This window comes from Dendrobates tinctorius, unplaced genomic scaffold (assembly GCF_039654945.1).
Source record: "Dendrobates tinctorius isolate UK_male_01 unplaced genomic scaffold, ASM3965494v1 ptg000455l, whole genome shotgun sequence".
Lineage (NCBI taxonomy): Eukaryota > Metazoa > Chordata > Amphibia > Anura > Dendrobatidae > Dendrobates > Dendrobates tinctorius.
This window is the reverse complement of record NW_027362117.1, coordinates 2,165,059-2,189,000: the sequence shown is the minus strand read 5'-3', so window position 1 is coordinate 2,189,000 and position 23,942 is coordinate 2,165,059. Positions and strand designations below refer to the sequence as shown.

Sequence of the window (23,942 nt, the reverse complement as noted above, 5' to 3'; positions counted from 1 at the left end):
ACACCTCTATTCAAAGCCAGAACACCCACCGTTACACCACCACAAGTCTGAGTGCAGCTGGTCACTTCACCGACACCACCATGGCAAGCGCTGCTCCTGTCTGGAGCACCACCGCCACTCCCATGCATGCGTGGAGCTCAGCCACCACTAGGCAAACATGGAACAGCCCTGCCGCTACAACAACATGTAGTAGCCCTGCCACCACCACTCTGCAAACCTGGACCATCACTGCCGCCACCAGTCCTCCTGCAAGGACGAGCACTGCCAACGAAGAGCAGCAGCAGCAGCCACCTCAGCAGCAGCCACCTCAGCAGCAGCCACCTCAGCAGCAGCAGCAGCCACCTCAGCAGCAGTAACAGCCACCTCAGCAGCAGCAGCAACCACCTCAGCAGCAGCAGCCACCTCAGCAGCAGCAGCAGCCACCTCAGCAGCAGCCGCCACCTCAGCAGCAGCAGCAGCCACCTCAGCAGCAGCAGCAGCAGCCACACCAGCAGACGGGGGACCTACATTCAATATTTGCCCCTAGTTCAAGGCGAAATCTATCAAGGCGGGCATTGGGCCAAAGTCGGTCCAGGCACACAAGCCTACGGCGACATGCCATTACAACTAATGTACCTGAACAGATTTCCTCTCCTCCAAGTGTTCCTAGTTTAATTCCCTTAACTGGACTACCTTCCCCCACAAGTTTTGTTGCCCCTTCCCCTCAAACACCGTCTTCAACTGCAAGTGTTGCATATTCCCTGCACACCCCCAAATTGAAACCATCTGCCCCCAAACGCCGGAAAAAATAATTTTTTGGTTTATTTTTGTGACTAAAAATAAATTTACATTTGTGGTTCACCATTACTAAGTTTCATTAATGTTGTTTGCGCCGCTCACACACACTGATGGGTAAATACATGTTAAAAACCAACCCAAGGCCTAGTATAGTCATATGTGAAATAACACGGACTAGTATAGTAATACCAAGGCCTAGTGTAATAACTCGAGTTTTACCAACTTGGATCTGGTTTCATGAAAAACAAACTGTTGAAACTTGTCTTAAAAATAAGTTTCTTTCTAGTTTCACCAGTTTGTTTTTTGTGAAACAAGATGCTAGTTGTTAAAAATCGAGTTATTACAGTAGGCCTTGGTATGACTATACTAGGCCGTGGTATTTCACATATGACTATACTACTAGCCCCAAGGCCTACTATACTCATATTTGAAATACCACGGCCTAGTATAGTCATTCCAAGGCCTAGTGTAATAACTCTAGTTTTACCAACTAGAATCTGGTTTCATGAAAAACAAACTGTTGAAACTTGTCAAGTTTCACCAGTTTGTTTTTCGTGAAACAAGATCCTAGTTGGCAAAAATCGAGTAGGCCTTGGTATGACTATACTAGGCCGTGGTATTTCACATATGACTATACTAGTAGGCCCAAGGCCTACTATACTCATATTTGAAATACCACGGCCTAGTATAGTCATTCCAAGGCCTAGTGTAATAACTTGTAAGTTGGAATGGAGCAGATTACATTCATCCACTCAATGCTGACTTGTATTCCCCATGGACTTTCATTGGGGTTGGGTTTTGAGGGTTGTGTTTTGAGAAAATCACATACTTTTTTTTCAACTAGTTGCACAATTTTCTCTTGAAAAAAATTGGTTTCCTGATTCATGGCCTGCAGCTTTGCTCGTTCCAATATATTTTTATTTAATTGGAGTTTAAAAAATATAGTGCACTCAGTAATGGTATCAAATAAGATTTTTTATTACCATAAACAAACAAAAACATTACACCATTTCATCTTGCCAGTGCACCCGTCCTACATCAGAAATAAAGTAGGCCGCAAATTGGTCCCTCATTTGGCCAACTTCAACGGATGACCTGAGAGTGTGCTGAGTGAATTCAGGCAATGGGTTAGGAGCATCATCGTCCAGTTCAAAGGTCGGGTGCTCTTTAGCCATCACAAAGTTATGTAGAACCACACAGGCCTTCACCACCTCATCGACTTTCAAGTTTAAGATTAATGGCCGTGCCCAGAATTCGCCATCTGGAGACAAGAATCCCAAAAGCACACTCGACAGTTCTTCTGGCCCTGGTCAGCCTGTAATTAAATATTTTTTTGGTGTGGTCCAAGTCCCGGCTGGAGTAGGGTTTCAGTAAGTTTCCGCACATTTGAAAAGCCTCATCGCCAACCATTACAAAGGGCAGTGGCGGAGCTTCGGTGTGAGGAAGAGGCCGTGGCATAGGGAAATTAAATTGGTTGCCATACAACCTCCGGCCCATGTCTGAGTTTTTAAAAGCCTGTGAGTCATTACCACGGCCAAATGCTCCAATGTCCACTGCTACAAACATACATCCGGCATCCGCAATCGCCATGAGTACTATTGAAAAGTACTTTTTGTAATTATAGTACTCAGATCCCGTTCTTTGGGGTTTGATGATCCGTATGTGTTTCCCATCAACAGCTCCCAAACAGTTGGGAAAATTGCATACTGTCCAGAATTTGTCAGCAATTTCCATCCACTTTTCAGCGGTGGGCAGGGGCATAAATTCTGGACAAAGAACATTCCAGAGAGCCCGGCAGGTGTCAGCAACAATTCCAGACAAGGTAGAGATTCCAATACGGTACTGGAAGTGTAGTGAAGATAGGGTTTCTCCAGTCGCCAGGAATCTGTGAACAGACAAAGAAGTAAAATTAATATTTATGTATATTATTTTAAAAAACTATAAAATAAAATATTAGTACATTCACGAAAACTAATTACCCAAGGTTTTGAATACTAAATTTAAAAAAAAAACATCAGACCGCACCCCTTGGTTTTTAAAACATACCGTAATGTCACCAGTAGCCGTTCCTCAGGAGGAATCGCACGACGGAGCTGTGTGTCCTGTCTCCGGATGGATTGTTGGACACGAGCAAGCAAATCCATGAAACTTTCGTGGGACATCCGGATATAATCTGTAAATTTCTCCGGGTTTGACTGGAGCTCGCTGTAGAGGGTGTGGTATGCCCCACGGCTCTCCCGGAGTTCAACAATCGGATGTATCCACATACGCCGCCGTCTTCGCTGCCTCTCTCTCTTCCTTTGTTCATGGCAAGCAACTGCATACGCCTGAGCCATCGCGATGTCCAAATCCAAGTTGAAGTGAAAACTCTTCCAGCGCAGGCAGATCCATGGTCACGAGAAGAATCAAGCAAATGTGAAGAATACTGTAGACAGGGTCTATATATTAACATACCACACCCACAATGAAGTCCCATTGGTCTTGTGTGTTGTTGAATGGTTGTTTTTTCTTTTTTTGGGGGTTTTTCCAAAGTCTGTAAAAAAACGCAAACGCACAAAAAACGCATACAAACGCACAAAAACGCTGCGTTTTTTTCCTGCATGCGCATAAAAATGCTTGAAAAAAACGCAGCGTTTGTATGCATTTGTATGCGTTTTTTTAATGCGTTTTTTTTGCGGGAAAAACGCGCTGCAAAAAAAAGCAAGTGTGAAACTAGCCTTATATGGGTTTTTGCCCCCAGTGGCCAAAGGTGTTATTACATGTCTGTTGTTTTCCCTGCTGATGTGACCACTCCTCCTTTGCTATATAAGGTCACCTGGTCTATCAGCAGGTGTTGGTTATAGCAGGTCCTTTGTGTATTCCAACCACGGTGAAGTTAGCAGCTGGCTCTCAGGTGTTGAGCCACTGCTGAAAGCTAATCCGGTGATGAACTCTGCTGCCTGGTGACTGCAGCAGAGAAAGATAAGTCTTTTGGTGTTTTCCCCATTTGGTTTATTTTCCTTTGTGTGTATTAGTGCAGCGGAGGCACCAGTGTCCGCCCTATCCAGTTCCCTAGTAAGGGATAGGTGCAGGACTAGTGACAGACTCAGGTATCCTGCTCGGCGACAGGTGAAGAGCCTGTATAGGGAATGTTAGGATTGTTCAGGGCCACTGCCTCAGGGGAGTGCAGGAGGTCTCCACATCCTCGTTCCCTATGGCAGGGCCCACCGTTGTAACTGTTTCCCTGGTGTTTCCCCTTTGTCTTGTTGTTTCAGTTACCGACCTGCAGGTCATTTCACACAAGACTGGTACACGTGACACTTTTGTTTTGTTGTTTTAGTTACCGACCTGCGGGTCGTGGCACACGGGACAGGTATACGTGACACCACCAAGTCTGATCCTTACAAAAAAAATGAGATCTCCAAAAAGTCAAGGGACTCAGTCCTCAAGGAGAAAACGGTCTTAAATCCAAACTAATTCTCATTGATCTTCCCGTAAAAGTAAGAAGCCGATGTCCAAATTGTAATTAACAACCACAATATGCTCAGAGCTGGTTCTCATTTACTCCGTAACCAGAACTGCACATTTCAAAAACACTTCAGTCAGATTTTGACGTCTGCTGATGCCAGGCAAGTGTCCAGTCATCTCTGGATGGTATTTCGCATCCACTTGGCACTGGATGGCGGCGTCACCCACTCGCTCTAATATATGTAAATATGCAGAGAAGCCTTCTCCGAACACAGAATACATTTCACTAAACATTTATAGAAACACAATGTCAACGTTTCTGAATTTTTAATCGTCGTCATCGGGGCTCGTAACATGTCTTGTGTGGGATCGGGGAGTAAAGAGACATGGAAATCTTGTTATTTTTACTGAAAAACGTGTTTTTGCCAAAAAGAATAGAAAACGAGATGCGCCTGCGGTGATAATGTATAAAACATGTGTGATGTGTTTATTATTATTTGTAACCAGATGAATTCTACATAATTCCGTATAAATCAGGAGCATTTAGTTACAAAAAATTTTAAATGTAACTTTTAGGGAATCATTTGCTTTTTTCACATGTTGTGTAATCTGAAACTCTTTTATATTTTATTTTTTTGGTTAGATCAAAGTGGTGGAAAGTCAATGTAGATGATGCCACTAATAACGACCATGAATGGCCGAGACGGGGCCACCGTGTCCTACGACAAGCTGCAAAACAAGAGCTTTGCCCCTCACTGCTGCCCACCAGAATCCATGGCCTTTCACCAGCTGTGATCTATGGGGCACTTTTATGGGCATTTTTTCCTGTCGCTGTCAGTGCACAATATGCAATTCTGCCGGCATCAGAGCTGAAATCTCCAGACATTCCCTGATTGTTCAATGTCTGCACGAAGTGTGCTCTGGTTACATTCTGGAAACTGACGTCTATACAATCATCACATGAAATGAACGAATAACCCCCAACTCCTCAGATTATAGGAGCCCAGCTAAGCCGGAGGCCACGTTCACACGTTCAGTGTTTGGTCAATATTTCACATTGTTTTTTGTAAGTAAAAGCCACTAAATGATAGAAACACGTCACCACTTCTGTATTTATCACCCACTCCTGGTTTTGGCTACAGATAACAGAAACTGATGTAAAATACTGACCAAACACTGAGCATGTGAACATGGCTTTATGGAAAGTCTGACCACAAGCTTACTGTTTACAAGAAAAACCAGAAGAGGAAAGAGCGCAGCTCTGGAGTATAATACAGGATGTAACTCAGGATCAGTAATGTGATGTATGTACACAGTGACTGCACCAGCAGAATAGTGAGTGCAGCTCTGGAGTATAATACAGGAGGTAACTCAGGATCAGTAATGTATGTACACAGTGACTGCACCAGCAGAATAGTGAGTGCAGCTCTGGAGTATAATACAGGATGTAACACAGGATCAGTAATGTATGTACACAGTGACTGCACCAGCAGGATAGTGAGTGCAGCTCTGGACACACCCAGGAAGAGGAGGAGCGTTGCAGCTGAGCTCTGCAGGCTAGGGTTTTGCTAAGCTCCTGGGAAGGGAGTTTTTTCCTGCAAGGACTTTCCATCTGCCCCCTTCCCAGGAAAGAGGACTCTCCCTGGGACTGAGCGCCGGGTCTGTGCCCCTGGCTCCCACCCCCCGGCAAGCCAGCTGGGGGTGGGGGTGCGTCATCCACCATCAGGAGTCCCAAGGCACAGCCAGCCAGTCCCAGGGATGGGGAAAAAGCGGACCCCAGGGAGCCGCCTGGCTCCAGGGTCCAGGACCCCTGAAGTGAAGGCTGTGGCGGGCCCTTCCCCCGGAGGTGCAGCAGCCGGCAGAGATGAGGCGGGGCCCCCCTTAACATCTGGGGCTCCAAGGTTGCGGGAGAGCCGGCTACCACCTACGCCTCCCGCATCCATGCCCACCTCTCCGAGTACGAGGAGGCCGGGAAGCAGCTCAGGAGACTCCGGGGGGAGTTGGAGGGAGCCCAGGTCATCAGTAAAAACAGGCTCCCTGCCTCAAAGAGAGCAGAGGTCGCCGCCACAGTCAAGCAGCTGAAAGGGGAGATTCGGACCCTGGAGGACCGGCGAAGTACCATCATGGCTGGCAGCGGCCCCTTCCAGGAGAAGCTGCAGAACGAGGACCGGTTCAGGGCCATGGCCGGTGGGTCTCCTGGGGGGTCAGGAGTCCCCATCCAGGTGGAGGAAAGCGAGGAGGAGGAAGAGCAAGATGGCGCCCACACCACACCCGGGCCACCTCCACCTGAAGACCTGGCGGACACCAGCGCGAGCCAGGTAACATAGAGTGGGATAGCCCCCGAGCAGGTGGCCCTCCCGTTGGACCAGTAACGTGGAGGAAAGCGGGAACGAGGGGGAGGAAGGAGGGAGCGGGAGTAGTTCTGAGGGGGGCTGCCTCATCCTTAAACAAGTGCGGCAGACGGAATCCCCAGCACGGTTTGGCACGCTGTTGCTTGGGTATGAAGTCTGCCCAAAGGATGAGGCAACCGGGAAGAGGAGAAACAGGAGGCGCAGGTGTAAGGCCTCTGAAGGCGTGGAGGAACAACTGTTTTTTGCTCCTCTTCCTGGGGCCCCTCTGTCCTGCTGTGTGGAACCCGCTACCCACCCCGGCTCGGGCCCTGTGGTGGGTCCGCAGCGAGGGAGCGGGGAGAGCGATGACTGTTGTAACCTGACTGTCGCATCTGGTGACAGTTCAGACCAGGGCAGCGACATGGAGGTCGGTGCTGGTTGTGTTGGTGGTGTCCAGGCTCAGCCCTCAGTGGCAGGGGTGGCTGGCCTGGCACCAGGTAAAGTTGGTACAGCCAGGGCCGCACCTCCGGCGGCGAGTGCTGGGGCTTCTGGACCCCCCACATACGGATCCGCTAAGTCTGGATCGCTAGTGGGGGTCCAGAAGCCTAGGAAGGGCGAACAGAACATCAAGCAGCAGCTGAGGCGGTGCAAAGTGCTGGTCGCTCCCATGTCGGCGCCCGTGGTGAGAGCGGGGTCTCTGGCACGTCGACCCAAAAAGGGGTCCGTGCAGGGGGCTCTGCCGCCGCTGGGTGACGAACGGGAGTGGCCGGCCTTGCCTGTCTCAAGTGGTGGGCATAGGGTGGCGGCAGTGGTCCGTGAGGGGGGCGTGGCCTCCCTGAGTGTTGCCCGGCCTGCAAAGGCTGCGGTATGCCGGGGGGCGTGTCCTCCTCGGCCGTCATCCCGCCCGCTGCGTCCACATCACCCTGGGGGGCGTGGCCTCGCAAGGGGTCACTGCTCTGCCCGTGGTGGCCGTGACTGGCGGGGGCGTGGCCTCGGCGGTCGCGGCTCCGCCCGCTGTGCTCACATCACCCGGGGTGGCCGTGGCCTCGCAAGGGGCCGCGGCTCTGTCTGGGGTGGCTGCGACTGGCGGGGGGACGTGGCCATGGCGGGCCCGCTGCCCTCTGTCCCACCCACCCTTCCAAGTAATGCTGTGCTGCCCCCAAAAGCTGGCGGGGAGTTGTCGGGGTCCCCGGCCCACCTACCTTCACCTGAGGGTGCGGGGACTCTGGCGCTCCCTGGCAAGCCGGCAGCGGGGGTGAAGAAAAGTGCAGGGCAGGGAGCGGTGCCAGTGGCTGTCCCTGCCCAGAGCAAGGAAAACTCAGGAAAAGGAAAAAAAATGGAGCTGAAACCAGGAGCTGCTGCTGCTCCTAGGCCCAGCCAGGGCAGTGTGCATGATGTCATCAGCACTGAGGCATTTAAAGGGGCAGCGGCGCTCCTGGACAGGAGCTGGAGTAGCTCCCAGCAAGAGAGCTCAGGGCCCCCAGCAGGCAAAGAGAGGAACTGCACTGGTTCAGTAATTGTAAAAAATGTAAATAATGTAAATAATGTTGCTATGTACACCAATTGTGCGAGTGAGAGTAAGTACGAAAGTGGAGTGGACATATTTGAGGAGATGTTTGCTGAAGTGAATGGTGATATGAGTGACATGGATGAGGGAGTGAGTGCTAGTGTGAATGTGGGTGAAAGTGCTGGAGTGAATGCTGGGGTGAATGCAAATAATAAAAGAGTGAATGGGAGAGTGACTGGGAGGACGAATGAGGGTGCTGGCACAAGTGGTGGTAGTGGTGGGAGGGCTGGCCCGTCTGCCCCTCCGGCTGCGACATCCCAACGCAATTATGCGGGGGCCATGGCTGGGGGTCGGGGTGGTCCTGGGGGGGTTTCCTCACCTCCGGGCTCCAGGGACGGCGTTTCGCACCGCCGTTTCCTGAAGGCTCTCAAAAGGGGAGATAGATCAATAGTGGTAGAGGGGAGGACAGTGGACTTGTCTTTCTGGATAGAGAGACACGGCCTTGCTGCCTTCCAAAGTCAAAGGGAGGGAGGGACGGTTTGGTCTCCCCCACAGCTGGGCGGGGGCCAACAAGAAGGAATGTGGTCCGTCTTAGGTGGAGCTCCTCCTTAAGATGGGCTTCGGGCGAATGACATCTTTGCCCTGATATATCCTTCGGCGTCCCGCTTCTTCGACGTCAGCTTCGTGCGGCCAGAGGGGCTTGAGCTCTTCTGGTCGAATTACGAGCTGGTGCGAGAAGAGCCCGGATGGCGAGACTTCATGGCTCAAGCGGTGTCTCGCCAAAATTCCGTCAAGCGAGTGACCGTGGTTACATGTAACGAGTCACTCGCAGGCGTGGACATCATGACGTGGCTTTCCCGTTACGGAGAGGTCACCGAGGTCCCAAAAAAGAACAGGGACGAGTTCGGCATCTGGTCGGGGGGCTTGACCTTCATGGTCAAATTGAAGGTTTCCGGCGGCACGGTCACCCACATCCCTTCCTTGGCGTTCCTGGGAAGGGACAGGATCTTGGTCTTCTACCAGGGGCAACCGAAGGTCTGCCACAAGTGCGGCGACCCCACCCACTTCAGCGCCAACTGCAAGGTGCAGAAGTGTGCATTGTGTGGTGGGGTAGGTCACCTGGCCGCCTTGTGTAAGGATATTCTGTGCCACCTGCGTGGTGACCTGGGTCACCCTCTCAGCCGCTGCCCTCGCTCTTTCTCTAATGCCCCCGCAGGCCCGGTGGGGGGAGACCGTGGGGGGGCAACCCCCGGAGGCGCTTCTGCTGTGACAGGTGGTGGCGGAGGGGGAAGGGCTGAGGGGCCAGTGAGGAAGGGCAATGCTGCAAGGGGCCCCATGTACCAGCGGAGGCAGGAAAAGCGCCAGGGAGGTAAGGGACAGGTGGAGCCTTGGGCAACCGGGGTGATGCCTGCTCCTCCCTCCAGGCCCGTGGCCAAAGCCTCTGAGGCCCTGGGGGAGAGTGCGGTGAGTGAGGAGATCAGGAGGATGGAGAGAGAGGAGAAAGCGGCTGACTCAGACGACTCCTTTCATTATGAAAGTGTCGACGAGGATGTCAGAGAGCAGCCTACAGCATCAGGTGGCAAAACCAGGCGTGCCAAGCGCAAAACGGGGGGGAAGAAGGCTGACAAGCCTTCAAAGTCTCCCCCGCCCCTGACCTCCAGGGTGCACATGGAAGGGCCCGCTGACCCCCCTCTGATTAGACTCTCCAACCGGTTCAGCGCCCTCGGAGGTTCAGATGATGAGCCGCAAGACGAGGGTGCTGGGCCGGGGGCAACACCGGAGGGTCCTTCAGGGGATGGCGGAGTCCGTCCCTCGGGGGCACTGTTCCTCCTGGGGGGGACAGACCTGGAACCCGGGGGCGAGGACACTGGGGGAGAGGGATGGACATGTCAGGGGCTTCCCTACAAAGGAAGGTGTCTGACCCCTCCCCAGGAGGAGGTGATAGCGGGGCAGGGAAGAAACTGGCCATCCAACTCGATCACCCATGATGGCTGAACTCGCCCCGTTGACGCTGGCGTCCATTAATGTCGCCAGCATTAAATCAGATGCGGCTCGCTTCACGGCCTTTGATTTTTTCTCCCGGAATGAGCCAGACTAACAGACATGGGGGCCATCTATAAAGCACGGAGGGAGTGTAGGTGCGGGCCCTCATACTGGTCTCTTGCGGCCAAGCCGTATAGCGGGGTGGCAGTCCTTTTTAAGACTGCAGCTGTTGAATGCCGACGGCTTACTGAGTTCGAAATGGGGAGGTGCCTGATCCTAGATGTCTTCATAAGGGGACAAGAGCTCCGGCTCATCAACAACTACGGCCCGCAGTCCAAGTGGGACCGCAAATGTCTCTTCCTGAGGATCAAGCCCTTTCTTTTTACGAGCCGGCAGGTGGTCTTCGGTGGGGACTTCAACACCATTACGAGGTCCCGTGACCGGGGGGGTCCCGGAGATCGCCTGGCTTATGATAGTGTCGCGTTGAATAGCATAGCCAGTAAAGCTCGCCTGGTGGATGTCCACATCCGGCACACCCCAGGTCACAGGGGTTTCACCTACCATAGGGGTAGCAGTAGGTCTAGAATAGACAGGTTTTTTTTGAAGGAGGATGCCATCTTTTCTGCTGTGTCCGCCGTTGAGGTGGAGTTCTCCGATCACTGTCTAATTTTCTTTTCTCTGAATGTTGCAGAGACTCCTCGGATGGGAAGAGGGCTGTGGAAGCTCAATTCGTCCCTGCTGGAAGAAGCGGAGGTGAGACAATCCTTCGAGGATTTTCTTCAGAGCCAGGTACCACTGTTGGATCTCTGTAGTAGTAAGTCAGAGTGGTGGGAGATCTTCAAAAAGCGGGTGGTGGGGTTCTTCCTTCAGCTCTCGAGCCTCAGGAGTCTGAACAGGCACCGCTTGTATCAGGCTCTGGGGAGGAAACTCGAGCAGCTTCTCTCGACTGGAGGTGACCGTGAGGAAATCTCCAGAGTGAAATCTTTGCTCAAGAGGTGCCAGTATGATAGACACACATTTTTAGTTTTTGAGAGGGACTTCGGGAAGTACCGCTCGCCCGACCCTTACAGAAACAGTAAGATGTCAGTGAATTGTAAGATGGTGACAGGACTGTACGACAGTACGGGGTCCCTGAACAGATCTTGGAAAAGAAGGATCTGGATCGGGATAGGATGTCGGCTTTCCTGGCTGAAACCGTTCCTGAGCCAGGGGGTGATCCCTCTCTTGGTGTTTTGGCAGAAGAAATTAGGGAGGAGGAAGTGAGACTGGCCATTGATGGGCTTCGGCCCAAGAAATCACCAGGTCCAGATGGCTTAACATCCGAGTTTTATAAGACTTTTAGGGACTCCTTAGTCCCCCTCTTGACAGGGGTCTTTAATGAGTGTCTATCCTCAGGCACTCTTCCCGACTCAATGAGGAAGTCAGCCCTAATTATTCTGTCAAAGGGTAAAGATCCGTCCCGTATCGAGAATTGGCGTCCCATAGCGCTTCTCGATACGGACAGGAAGGTTCTGGCTAAAGTGCTGTTTAATCGGCTGGTGAAGTTTGCACCCCGGCTCCTTTCAGGGGCCCAGCATTGCTCTGTTCCAGGCCGCAGTACTTTTAGTGCTGTGCTCGGTGTCCGGGAGGCAGTGGAGCAGGGTAGGGCAGGCCACTGGAAGGGGTACTTGCTGTCGTTAGACCAAGCGAAAGCCTTTGACCGGGTCAACCATGAGTACCTCTGGTCCGTCCTGTTGAGGTATGGTCTGCCTGGGAGGTTTGTAAAATGGTTAGAGATCTTGTACCAAGGGGCTGAGACTTTTCCGCTGGTGAACAGTTTGTCGGGTCGCCCTTTTGAGGTGGGTTCTGGGGTCCGTCAGGGCTGTCCGCTGAGCCCGCTTTTATACGTGTTCGCGATCGATCCCTTCCTAAGGAGGGTAGATCGTGGACCGTTGGCGGAAGTCGGGATGGACCAGGCGGGCTCTGGGTCCTCTCTGAGGGTGGTGGCGTACGCCGATAATGTTTCCCTTTTCGTGTCCTCGAGAGGGGAGGCGGATTGGGTCATGTCAGAGGTAGTGCGCTACTCGGAGGCCTCCGGGTCCATGATCAACCGGGATAAGTGTGAAGGTCTCTGGCCGGGAGGGGAAGATCCTAGTTTTGATCTCCCGGACACCCTTCCAGGGCCCCAGGCCACCGCCAAAATTCTAGGCATCGAATTTGGCCCTGGGGACTACCCCCAGCAAAATTGGGAGGGCAGACTTAAGATCGCCGCCCAAAAGGTGGACCAATGGGAGGGTTAGTCTTTGACCCTAAGGGAAAGGGTTGCCCTGGCTAAAGGCTTTCTGCTTCCCTTGTAAATTTACCTGAGCAGCGTGTGCATCTTGCCAGAACCTCTCTGGACACGGGTCTACAGCCTGTTCTTCCAGCTGTTATGGGGGAATAGGCTCAACCTAATCAAGAGAGAGGTCACATTCCGCACGAGGAGACTAGGTGGGTTGGGTATGGTCAACCCAGTAGTGTTCTTAGTGAACACCTTTCTTAAAGCCAACATTTCCAACCTCTGGCTAGAGAAGGCTCCTCCGTGGGTAGTCTCCTGCAAGGGTTGGCTTCGGCCCTTCTTCCAGGAATGGGAGACAGGAGGGCAAGTGAAGGACCTCCGCACACCTCATGGGCATCTCCCGGCTTATGCTACCCCGGTTCTGAAGGTGATCCGCCGGTGGGGTCTGGGAATGTGGGAAATCAGGACCATGTCGCGGCAATGCCTTGACAGGAGGGTTCTGTTGACCCATTTCCAGAAGCCCCTGGCCCTTAAGGATTGCCCAGGCCGGGATCTGGAGGTGGGGCTCGGGCTTTTAAATTCTAAGCGGATCCCCACGAAGTTTTGGGACTTGACCTGGCGCTGCTTCCACGGGAGGCTGTATGTAAAGGATGACTTGAAGTGCAGGAAATCCGATGATCGGGGTTGTCCCCGTGAGGAGTGTGGCGACATGCTGGAAAGCATGGAGCACTTCCTGCTTCAGTGTCCCTTTAATGCAGAGGTTTACAACAGGGTGGGGGCTTCCATACGTTGGCCGCGGCTGGCGTCACTCTCCTATGCCGAGTGGGCCTATGGAGCGTTCAGAACTCTGGGTGGCCGAGATGGGGCACTTTATTCCTAGTCAGTGTAGTGGTTAGGTTCTATATTTGGAATGCACGGTGCTTAGTTTCGACGCGGCAGAAAGCCCTCCCAAGGGAAGAGGTGGTTAGTAACATCTTGGGTGACCTGGTGAAGGTGCGTTCTTTGGAGTTCGAAAGGTTGGGTGTGAGGAGGGCCTCTTGGCTTTGAAGGGGCCTTTCCTTTTAAAAACACACTCTAGGGAGAGCTAGATTTTGTGTGAATGTGGGTAGGGACAGCATAAGGTGGTGTGGGTGGTGAGGGACAGAAGTAGGGGCAGGGAGGGACAGGCACTGAGGGACAGAGAGTTAGTTATGATAAGGTAGGTAGAATAGGGGCAGTTAAGGACAGATAGGGACAGTTTCTTTAGGGACAGAAGTAGGGACAGTCTTAGATGTTGAGGGACAGGGTGAATGTGTTAGTGAGGGATGGGGCCTCTAGAACTCCTTTTTCCTGGTGGTGGGCTACTGCATGGCACACCTAGATTTTTGTTTTGAGATAGAGAAATAATGGATATTGGGCTTGCAGGCACTGAACTTGGGCCTGTAAGTAAAGGTTTGTGGTGTGGTATTATTCGGTAAAGCAAATGATGTAATGACATTGCATTGTAATATTGTATTGTAGTATATGTATTGTAGTATGTGTTGTTCTTTTCCGTTGTCAGAGGTGGATGGGGGGCATAGTGAGGTTGGGAGGGGGTGAATGGGGGGTGGGAGCGGAAAAAAAGTAAAAGGACCCTAAACCAAGGGGAAAGTGGCGAATGGATATACCATATACCACGGACCATGGAAATTATGGAAAATGGACCATTTTTGAGCACATCGGGGGCAAATGGGTGAGGGTTTTGCATAAACTTTCGTGCTCATCAGGCCTAGACGTGATAAGGCCATGGACATTTATGGACCTGTGGTGTGGGTGGGAAAAAAATAATAAAAATACATATATATATATATATTGAGGTGTTAAGCTGGTGTAGGTAATTTTGCCAAAAAAAGAATTGGCTAGGTTTATTTAAGCAGCGTGGGCCAAGAATATTATTTTTGTTTTCCTGTATATAGGTATGGGTGGAAGTGTGAATGGGGAGTAAAAGAGAGTGAATGGGGGTGAAGGATTAAAAACTGTTTTTCATTATTTTATGGGAAAAATTTTCTGTTGGAAAGTTCCTGCTGGGGGTCCCCTAAGCTGGAAAGCTTGGGGACTATAACAAGTTGCGGTTTTGCACAAGTTTTTGTATGTCCTAAGTATATGATTAATGTGTGTATTTTGGTTTATGTGTTTTCTTTTCTGGAATGTTGTGTTGTATTGTTTTTGATATTTTATGATAAAAGAGATACAGGATGTAACTCAGGATCAGTAATGTAATGTATGTACACAGTGACTGCACCAGCAGAATAGTGAGTGCAGCTCTGGGGTATAATACAGGATGTAACTCAGGATCAGTAATGTAATGTATGTACACAGTGACTGCACCAGCAGAATAGTGAGTGCAGCTCTGGGGTATAATACAGGATGTAACTCAGGACCAGTAATGTAATGTATGTACACAGTGACTGCACCAGCAGAATAGTGAGTGCAGCTCTGGGGTATAATACAGGATGTAACTCAGGATCAGTAATGTAATGTATGTACACAGTGACTGGACCAGCAGAATAGTGAGTGCAGCTCTGGAGTATAATACAGGATGTAACTCAGGATCAGTAATGTAATGTATGTACACAGTGACTGCACCAGCAGAATAGTGAGTGCAGCTCTGGAGTATAATACAGGATGTAACTCAGGATCAGTAATGTATGTATACAGTGACTGCACCAGCAGAATAGTGAGAGCAGCTCTGGAGTATAATACAGGATGTAACTCAGGACCAGTAATGTAATGCATGTACACAGTTACTGCACCAGCAGAATAGTGAGTGCAGCTCTAGGGTATAATACAGGAGGTAACTCAGGATCAGTAATGTAATGTATGTAAACAGTGACTGTACCAGCAGAATAGTGAGTGCAGCTCTGGAGTATAATACAGGAGGTAACTCAGGATCAGTAATGTAGTGTATGTACACAGTGACTGCACCAGCAGAATAGTGAGTGCAGCTCTGGGGTATAATACAGGATGTAACTCAGGATCAGTAATGTAATGTATGTACACAGTGACTGCACCAGCAGAATAGTGAGTGCAGCTCTGGAGTGCAGCTCTCATCCACGCACTATCACAACCTTCCGTAACCACTCCAACCTTATACCCATTCACCCAGCCCCCGCTTCCCCAGTCCCACTAACAGGAGCTCTGTGGAACGCTCGCTCTGTCTGCAACAAGCTTTCCTGCATCCATGATCTTTTTGTTACTACCAAACTTTCCTTCCTCGCCATCACCGAAACCTGGCTCACCCCTTCTGACACAGCCTCTCCTGCTGCACTTTCATATGGTGGCTTCCACCTTTCTCACACCCCCCGCCCCAGCAGCAAACATGGCGGAGGAGTTGGTTTTCTCCTGTCAGATACCTGCTCCTTCACCCGAATCCCCCTGCCACCCTCTGTTACCCTCCCTTCCTTTGAGGTGCACTCTGTGCGTATCTACTTCCCCTCCAACCTCCAACTGGCTGTCATCTACCGCCCCCCAGGGCCAGCCACCACCTTCTTTGACCACCACCTGGCTACATAATTTCCTTTCCGCGGACATCCCTACTATCATCATGGGCGACTTCAACATCCCCGTTGACACTTCCCTCTCAGCTTCCACTAAACTTCTATCTCTCACTTCATCCTTCGGCCTCACTCAATGGTCTTCTACAGCCACCCACAAAGATGGCCACACACTGGACCTCATCTTCACCCGCCTCTGCTCCCTATCTAACCTCTCTAACTCACCTCTTCCTCTCTCTGACCACAACCTTCTCACATTCTCTTCCCTCTCCACTCCATGTCTACAATCCCCACCCCACAAACTTTCACACCCTCGCAGAAATCTTAAACACCTTGACCTACACTCACTGTCTGAATCCCTCCTCCCTCTTACAGACATAAGTTCCCTACACAATGCGGATGACGCTGCTGCTCTATATAACACCACAATAGCTGTAGCTTTGGAATCCGCTGCCCCACTTACACATACCAAAGCTCGCAAAATCAGCAGACAGCCCTGGCACACCAGCCTGACCAAAGAACTGAGGCGAGCTTCCAGAGCTGCTGAGCGCAGATGGAAAAGATCCCACTCCAATGAGCACTTCATCGCATTCAAACAGTCCCTCACTACTTTCAAGACCACACTCGCCACAGCTAAACAAACCTACTTCTCATCGCTCATATCCTCCCTGTCTCACAACCCCAAACAGTTATTCAACACCTTCAATTCTCTCCTCCGTCCCCCAGCACCTCCTCCCTCCCCACTCATCTCAGCTGAAGACTTTGCCTCATTTTTCAAGCAGAAGATTGATAACATCAGAGACAGTTTTGGTCAACAACCCCCAGAGCCCCTACTCCCAACTTCCCAGCCCTCCATCTCCAAAACCAACTTCTCCACCATTACAGAAGATCGACTCTCCACTCTACTCTCAAGATCACATCTCACTACCTGTGCACTTGACCCGATCCCATCCCACTTCATCCCAAACCTCACCACAGTCTTCATCCCAACCCTAACCCATCTCTTCAACCTATCACTAACAACTGGTGTTTTCCCCTCAAATTTTAAACATGCCTCCATCACACCTATCCTCAAAAAGCCCTCTCTTGACCCATCCTCTGTATCTAGCTATCACCCTATATCACTTCTCCCCTATGCCTCCAAGCTACCGGAACAACAAGACTACCTTGAACTGTCCTCCCATCTCTCTTCTTGCTCCCTCTTCGACCGCTTACAATCTGGCTTCCGGTCATACCACTCCACTGAAACTGCCCTTACTAAGGTCACCAATGACCTCTTATCCGCCAAGAGCAAGCGACACTACTCTGTCCTCCTCCTCCTGGACCTGTCGGCTGCCTTTGACACAGTGGACCATTCCCTATTATTACAGACCCTCTCATCCCTTGGCATCACAGACTTGGCCCTATTCTGGATCTCATCATACCTAACAGACCGGACATTCAGCGTCTCCCACTCGCACACCACCTCCTCACCTCGCCCCCTATCTGTCGGAGTCCCACAAGGTTCAGTCCTAGGACCCCTGCTCTTCTCCATTTACACCTTTGGCCTGGGACAGCTCATAGAATCTCATGGCTTTCAGTATCATCTCTATGCTGATGACACACAGATCTACAGTTGTGGCCAAAAGTATTGACACCCCTGCAATTCTGTCAGATAATACTCAGTTTCTTCCTGAAAATGATTGCAAACACAAATTCTTTGGTATTATTATCTTCATTTATCTTAAATGAAAAAACACAAAAGAGAATGAAGCAAAAAGCAAAACATTGATCATTTCACACAAAACTCCAAAAATGGGCAAGACAAAAGTATTGGCACCCTCAGCCTAATACTTGGTTGCACAACCTTTAGCCAAAATAACTGCGACCAACCGCTTCCGGTAACCATCAATGAGTTTCTTACAATGCTCTGCTGGAATTTTAGACCATTCTTCTTTGGCAAACTGCTCCAGGTCCCTGATATTTGAAGGGTGCCTTCTCCAAACTGCCATTTTTAGATCTCTCCACAGGTGTTCTATGGGATTCAGGTCTGGACTCATTGCTGGCCACCTTAGAAGTCTCCAGTGCTTTCTCTCAAACCATTTTCTAGTGCTTTTTGAAGTGTGTTTTGGGTCATTGTCCTGCTGGAAGACCCATGACCTCTGAGGGAGACCCAGCTTTCTCACACTGGGCCCTACATTATGCTGCAAAATTTGATGGTAGTCTTTAGACTTCATAATGCCATGCACACGGTCAAGCAGTCCAGTGCCAGAGGCAGCAAAGCAACCCCAAAACATCAGGGAACCTCCGGCATGTTTGACTGTAGGGACCGTGTTCTTTTCTTTGAATGCCTCTTTTTTCTCCTGTAAACTCTATGTTGATGCCTTTTCCCAAAAAGCTCTACTTTTGTCTCATCTGACCAGTGAACATTCTTCCAAAACGTTTTAGGCTTTTTCAGGTAAGTTTTGGCAAACTCCAGCCTGGCTTTTTTATGTCTCGGGGTAAGAAGTGGGGTCTTCCTGGGTCTCCTACCAGACAGTCCCTTTTCATTCAGACGACGACGGATAGTACGGATTGACACCGTTGTACCCTCGGACTGCAGGGCATAGAATCATAGAATCGTAGAGTTGGAAGGGACCTCCTGGGCCATCTGGTCCAACCCCCTGCTCAAAGCAGGATTCGCTAAATCATCCCAGTCAGATGTCTGTCCAGCCTCTGTTTGAAGACTTCCATTGAAGGAGAACTCACCACTTCTCGTGGCAGCCTGTTCCACTCATTGATCACTCTAACTGTCAAAAAGTTTTTTCTAATATCTAATCTGTGTCTCTTCCCATTCAGTTTCATCCCATTGCTTCTAGTCTTTCCTTGTGCAAATGAGAATAAAGTTGATCCTTCTACAATGTGACAGCCCTTTAGATATTTGTAGACAGCTATTAAGTCTCCTCTCAGTCTTCTCTTTTGCAAACTAAACATTCCCAAATCCTGCAACCTTTCCTCATAAGACAGGGTTTGCAGACCGGTCACCATTCTGGTCGCTCTTTTCTGAACTTGCTCCAGTTTGTTGATGTCTTTTTTAAAATGTGGTGCCCAAAACTGGACACAATATTCCAGATGAGGTCTGACCAAAGAGGAGTAGAGGGAAATAATGACTTCACGTGATCTAGACTGTATGCTTCTGTTAATACATCCTAGAATTGCATTTGCCTTTTTTGCTGCTGCATCACACTGTTGACTCATATTCAGTCTGTGATCTATTAGTATACCCAAGTCTTTTTCACATGTGCTGTCACTTAGCCCTATTCCTCCCATTCTATATATGTTTTTTCCATTTTTATTGCCCAGATGTAGTACTTTGCATTTCTCCCTGTTAAAAACCATTCTGTTAGTTGCTGCCCACTTCTCCAGTTTATTTAAATCTTTTTGAATCCTCTCTCTCTCTTCTCTAGTATTAGCTATCCCTCCTAGCTTTGTGTCATCAGCAAATTTAATCAGTTTACCCTCAATTCCTTCATCTAAATCATTGATAAAGATGTTGAACAATACAGGGCCCAGGACAGCTCCCTGTGGTACCCCACTTGAGACATTCTTCCAACTGGATGTGCAGCCATTTACGACCACTCTTTGGGTCCGATCACTAAGCCAGTTATGAATCCACCTAACAGTTGCCTTGTCCATTCCATACTTAGTCATTTTTTCAATAAGGATTGTATGAGAGACTTTGTCAAATGCTTTGCTGAAGTCAAGATATACTATATCTACAGCATTTCCTTGATCCACCCAATCAGTGATACCGTCATAGAAGGAAATTAAGTTAGTCTGACATGACTTATTAGTTACAAACCCATGCTGACTCTGTTTAATCACTTCATTCTTATCCAGGTATTGACATACATGTTGTTTAATAATTTGTTCAAAGATCTTTCCTGGTATAGAAGTCAGACTCACCGGCCTATAGTTACCTGGGTCCACCTTCTTCCCCTTTTTGAAGATAGGAACAACATTTGCTCTTCTCCAGTCTTCTGGCACTTCTCCTGTTCTCCAAGAATTTTCAAAGATTATAGAGAGGGGTTCAAAAATTTCTTCTGCTATCTCCTTCAGTACTCTGGGGTGTAATTCATCTGGACCTGGAGACTTGAATTCATTTAGGCTAGCTAAGTGTTTCCTCACTATCTTTCTGTTAGGGCAGCTTGAACTTGTTTGGATGTTAGTCGAGGTTCTTTATCCAACATCCGCACAATCTTGCGTTGAAATTTCTTGTCAATTTTTCTTTTCCGTCCACATCTAGGGAGGTTAGCCACAGTGCCATGGGCTTTACACTTCTTGATGACACTGCGCACGGTAGACACAGGAACATTCAGGTCTTTGGAGATGGACTTGTAGCCTTGAGATTGCTCATGCTTCCTCACAATTTGGTTTCTCAAGTCCTCAGACAGTTCTTTGGTCTTCTTTCTTTTCTCCATGCTCAATGTGGTACACACAAGGACACAGGACAGAGGTTGAGTCAACTTTAATCCATGTCAACTGGCTGCAAGTGTGATTTAGTTATTGCCAACACCTGTTAGGTGCCACAGGTAAGTTACAGGTGCTGTTAATTACACAAATTAGAGAAGCATCACAGGATTTTTCGAACAGTGCCAATACTTTTGTCCACCCTCTTTTTTAAGTTTGGTGTGGAATTATATCCAATTTGGCTTTAGGACAATTCTTTTTGCGTTTTTTCATTTAAGACAAATTAAATGAAGATAATAATACCAAAGAATTTGTGTTGCAGTAATTTTCAGGAAGAAACTGAGTATTATCTGACAGAATTGCAGGGGTGTCAATACTTTTGGCCACAACTGTACATCTCTGGACCAGATATCACCTCCCTACTAACCAGAATCCCTCAATGTCTGTCCACTATTTCATCCTTCTTCTCCGCTAGATTTCTGAAACTTAACATGGACAAAACAGAATTCATCATCTTTCCCCCATCTCACGTGACCCCCCCAACGAACCTATCAATTACAGTAAATGACTGCCCACTCTCCCCAGTCCCACAAGCTCGCTGCCTCGGGGTAATCCTTGACGCTGATCTCTCCTTCAAACCACATATCCAAGCCCTTTGCACTTCCTGCCGACTTCAACTCAAAAATATTTCACGAATCCGTTCATTCCTCAACCAAAAATCTGCAAAAACCCTAGTCCATGCCCTCATCATCTCTCGCCTTGACTACTGCAACCTCCTGCTCAGTGGCCTCCCCTCGAACACTCTCGCACCCCTCCAATCTATTCTAAACTCTGCTGCCTGACTAATCCACCTGTCCCCCGCTATTCCCCAGCTCTCCCCTCTGTCAATCCCTTCACTGGCTCCCCATTGCCCAGAGACTCCAGTACAAAACCCTAACCATGACATACAAAGCCATCCACAACCTGTCTCCTCCATACATCTGTGACCTCGTCTCCCAGTACTTACCTGCACGCAACCTCCGATCCTCACAAGATCTCCTTCTGTACTCCCCGCTTATCTCCTCTTCCCACAATCGCATACAAGATTTCTCTCGCGCATCCCCCTTACTCTGGAACTCTCTACCACAACATATCAGACTCTCACCTACCATCGAAACCTTCAAAAAGAGCCTGAAGACCGACCTCTTCCGACAAGCCTATAACCTGCAGTAACCACCGATCGACCAAACCGCTGCATGACCAGCTCTACCCTCGTCTACTGTATCCTCACCCATCCCTTGTAGATTGTGAGCCTTCGCGGGCAGGGTCCTCTCTCCTCCTGTACCAGTTATGACTTGTATTGTTTAACATTATTGTACTTGTTTTTATGTATACCCCTCCTTACATGTAAAGCGCCATGGAATAAATGGCGCTATAATAATAAATAATAATAATAATACAGGATGTAACTGAGGATCAGTAATGTAATGTATGTACACAGTGACTGCACCAGCAGAATAGTGAGTGCAGCTCTGGAGTATAATACAGGAGGTAACTCAGGATCAGTAATGTAATGTATGTACACAGTGACTGCACCAGCAGAATAGTGAGTGCAGCTCTGGAGTATAATGCAGGATGTAACTCAGGATCAGTAATGTATGTACACAGTGACTGCACCAGCAGAATAGTGAGTGCAGCTCTGGGGTATAATACAGGATGTAACTCAGGATCAGTAATGTAATGTATGTACACAGTGACTGCACCAGCAGAATAGTGAGTGCAGCTCTGGGGTATAATACAGGATGTAACTCAGGATCAGTAATGTAATGTATGTACACAGTGACTGCACCAGCAGAATAGTGAGTGCAGCTCTGGAGTATAATACAGGATGTAACTGAGGATCAGTAATGTAATGTATGTACACAGTGACTGCACCAGCAGAATAGTGAGTGCAGCTCTGGAGTATAATACAGGAGGTAACTCAGGATCAGTAATGTAATGTATGTACACAGTGACTGCACCAGCAGAATAGTGAGTGCAGCTCTGGAGTATAATGCAGGATGTAACTCAGGATCAGTAATGTATGTACACAGTGACTGCACCAGCAGAATAGTGAGTGCAGCTCTGGGGTATAATACAGGATGTAACTCAGGATCAGTAATGCAATGTATGTACACAGTGACTGCACCAGCAGAATAGTGAGTGCAGCTCTGGGGTATAATACAGGATGTAACTCAGGATCAGTAATGTAATGTATGTACACAGTGACTGCACCAGCAGAATAGTGAGTGCAGCTCTGGAGTTTAATGCAGGATGTAACTCAGGATCAGTAATGTATGTACACAGTGACTGCACCAGCAGAATAGTGAGTGCAGCTCTGGGGTATAATACAGGATGTAACTCAGGATCAGTAATGTAATGTATGTACACAGTGACTGCACCAGCAGAATAGTGAGTGCAGCTCTGGGGTATAATACAGGAGGTAACTCAGGATCAGTAATGTAATGTATGTACACAGTGACTGCACCAGCAGAATAGTGAGTGCAGCTCTGGGGTATAATACAGGAGGTAACTCAGGATCAGTAATGTAATGTAAGTACACAGTGACTGCACCAGCAGAATAGTGAGTGCAGCTCTGGGGTATAATACAGGAGGTAACTCAGGATCAGTAATGTAATGTATGTACACAGTGACAGCACCAGCAGAATAGTGAGTGCAGCTCTGGAGTATAATAGAGGATGTAACTCAGGATCAGTAATGAATTGTATGTACACAGTGACTGCAGCAAGACACAAAATCCCGAATACATCATTAGAGGCCAGGCGGGGACGTGAAATCACATCACCAACTCCAGGCTAAATGCACCAACTCCAATAAAACTGAGAAAAACAGGAGAAAAACGGAGCCAAACAATATCCTCAAAATAGAGTAAAAAATGAATTTTATTAATCATTATATAATAGCAAAAATGCATAAATTGTACCTGTGAAAAATGCAAGACAAACTACCTCCATCCGCTCTAATAACTCAAAAAGTAACCCCACATAATAGTAATAAAAGGGGTCTACATAGTAGCACAATGGTAACCCAATATATAGTACTAATGAATATAAATATCAGCAGCCATATTCATATGAGTTCCACAATGGGAACACTATTGCACAGTATCCCAACACTCTGATATCTTAATAAAGAAACAAATAAGAAATGTACCAAGGCTTACCAAGAGGAGGAAAGGAGAGGGAGCAGGAGATGTGGTGCGCCCCGACGTTTCGCAGAAAAACAGGGCCGCTTTCTCAAGGGTGCACTGGCTTACCCTAAACTTATACATCAATATGCAAAACATAATACAATACAATCTGTACGGCATGGTAACACATATAATGTGACAGTACCAATGAAAACAGTGGTAATACACAATAGTGTAGCAATATAGAAGCATAATCATATCTGTACAACATTTACAATATTTTTTATGTTAGCACTCCTTAAAGGGGAGGCGGCATTAAAGGGATATTCTACTTCAATCCCCTACATAATGTATGTACAGTGTGTCTATGTAGGATATAACCGTCCTTCCCATCACCCACACTAACACTGAAATCATGCTCGTTCGAGTCTTATTTTCCTGGAGCCCCCGATCACATAAGAGCATGGTTACCCTTGTTAACATTGCAGCAAGGCGCTGAGAACGTCAATTACTAATTCACAAACAACTGGGC

At 48.7% G+C, this 23,942-nt stretch overlaps 1 pseudogene; it reads left to right on the top strand.

Moving 5' to 3' along the window:
• LOC141077537 (uncharacterized) overlaps positions 1-23,942 on the top strand; it is an 82,840-nt pseudogene that overhangs the window by 2,818 nt on the left and 56,080 nt on the right.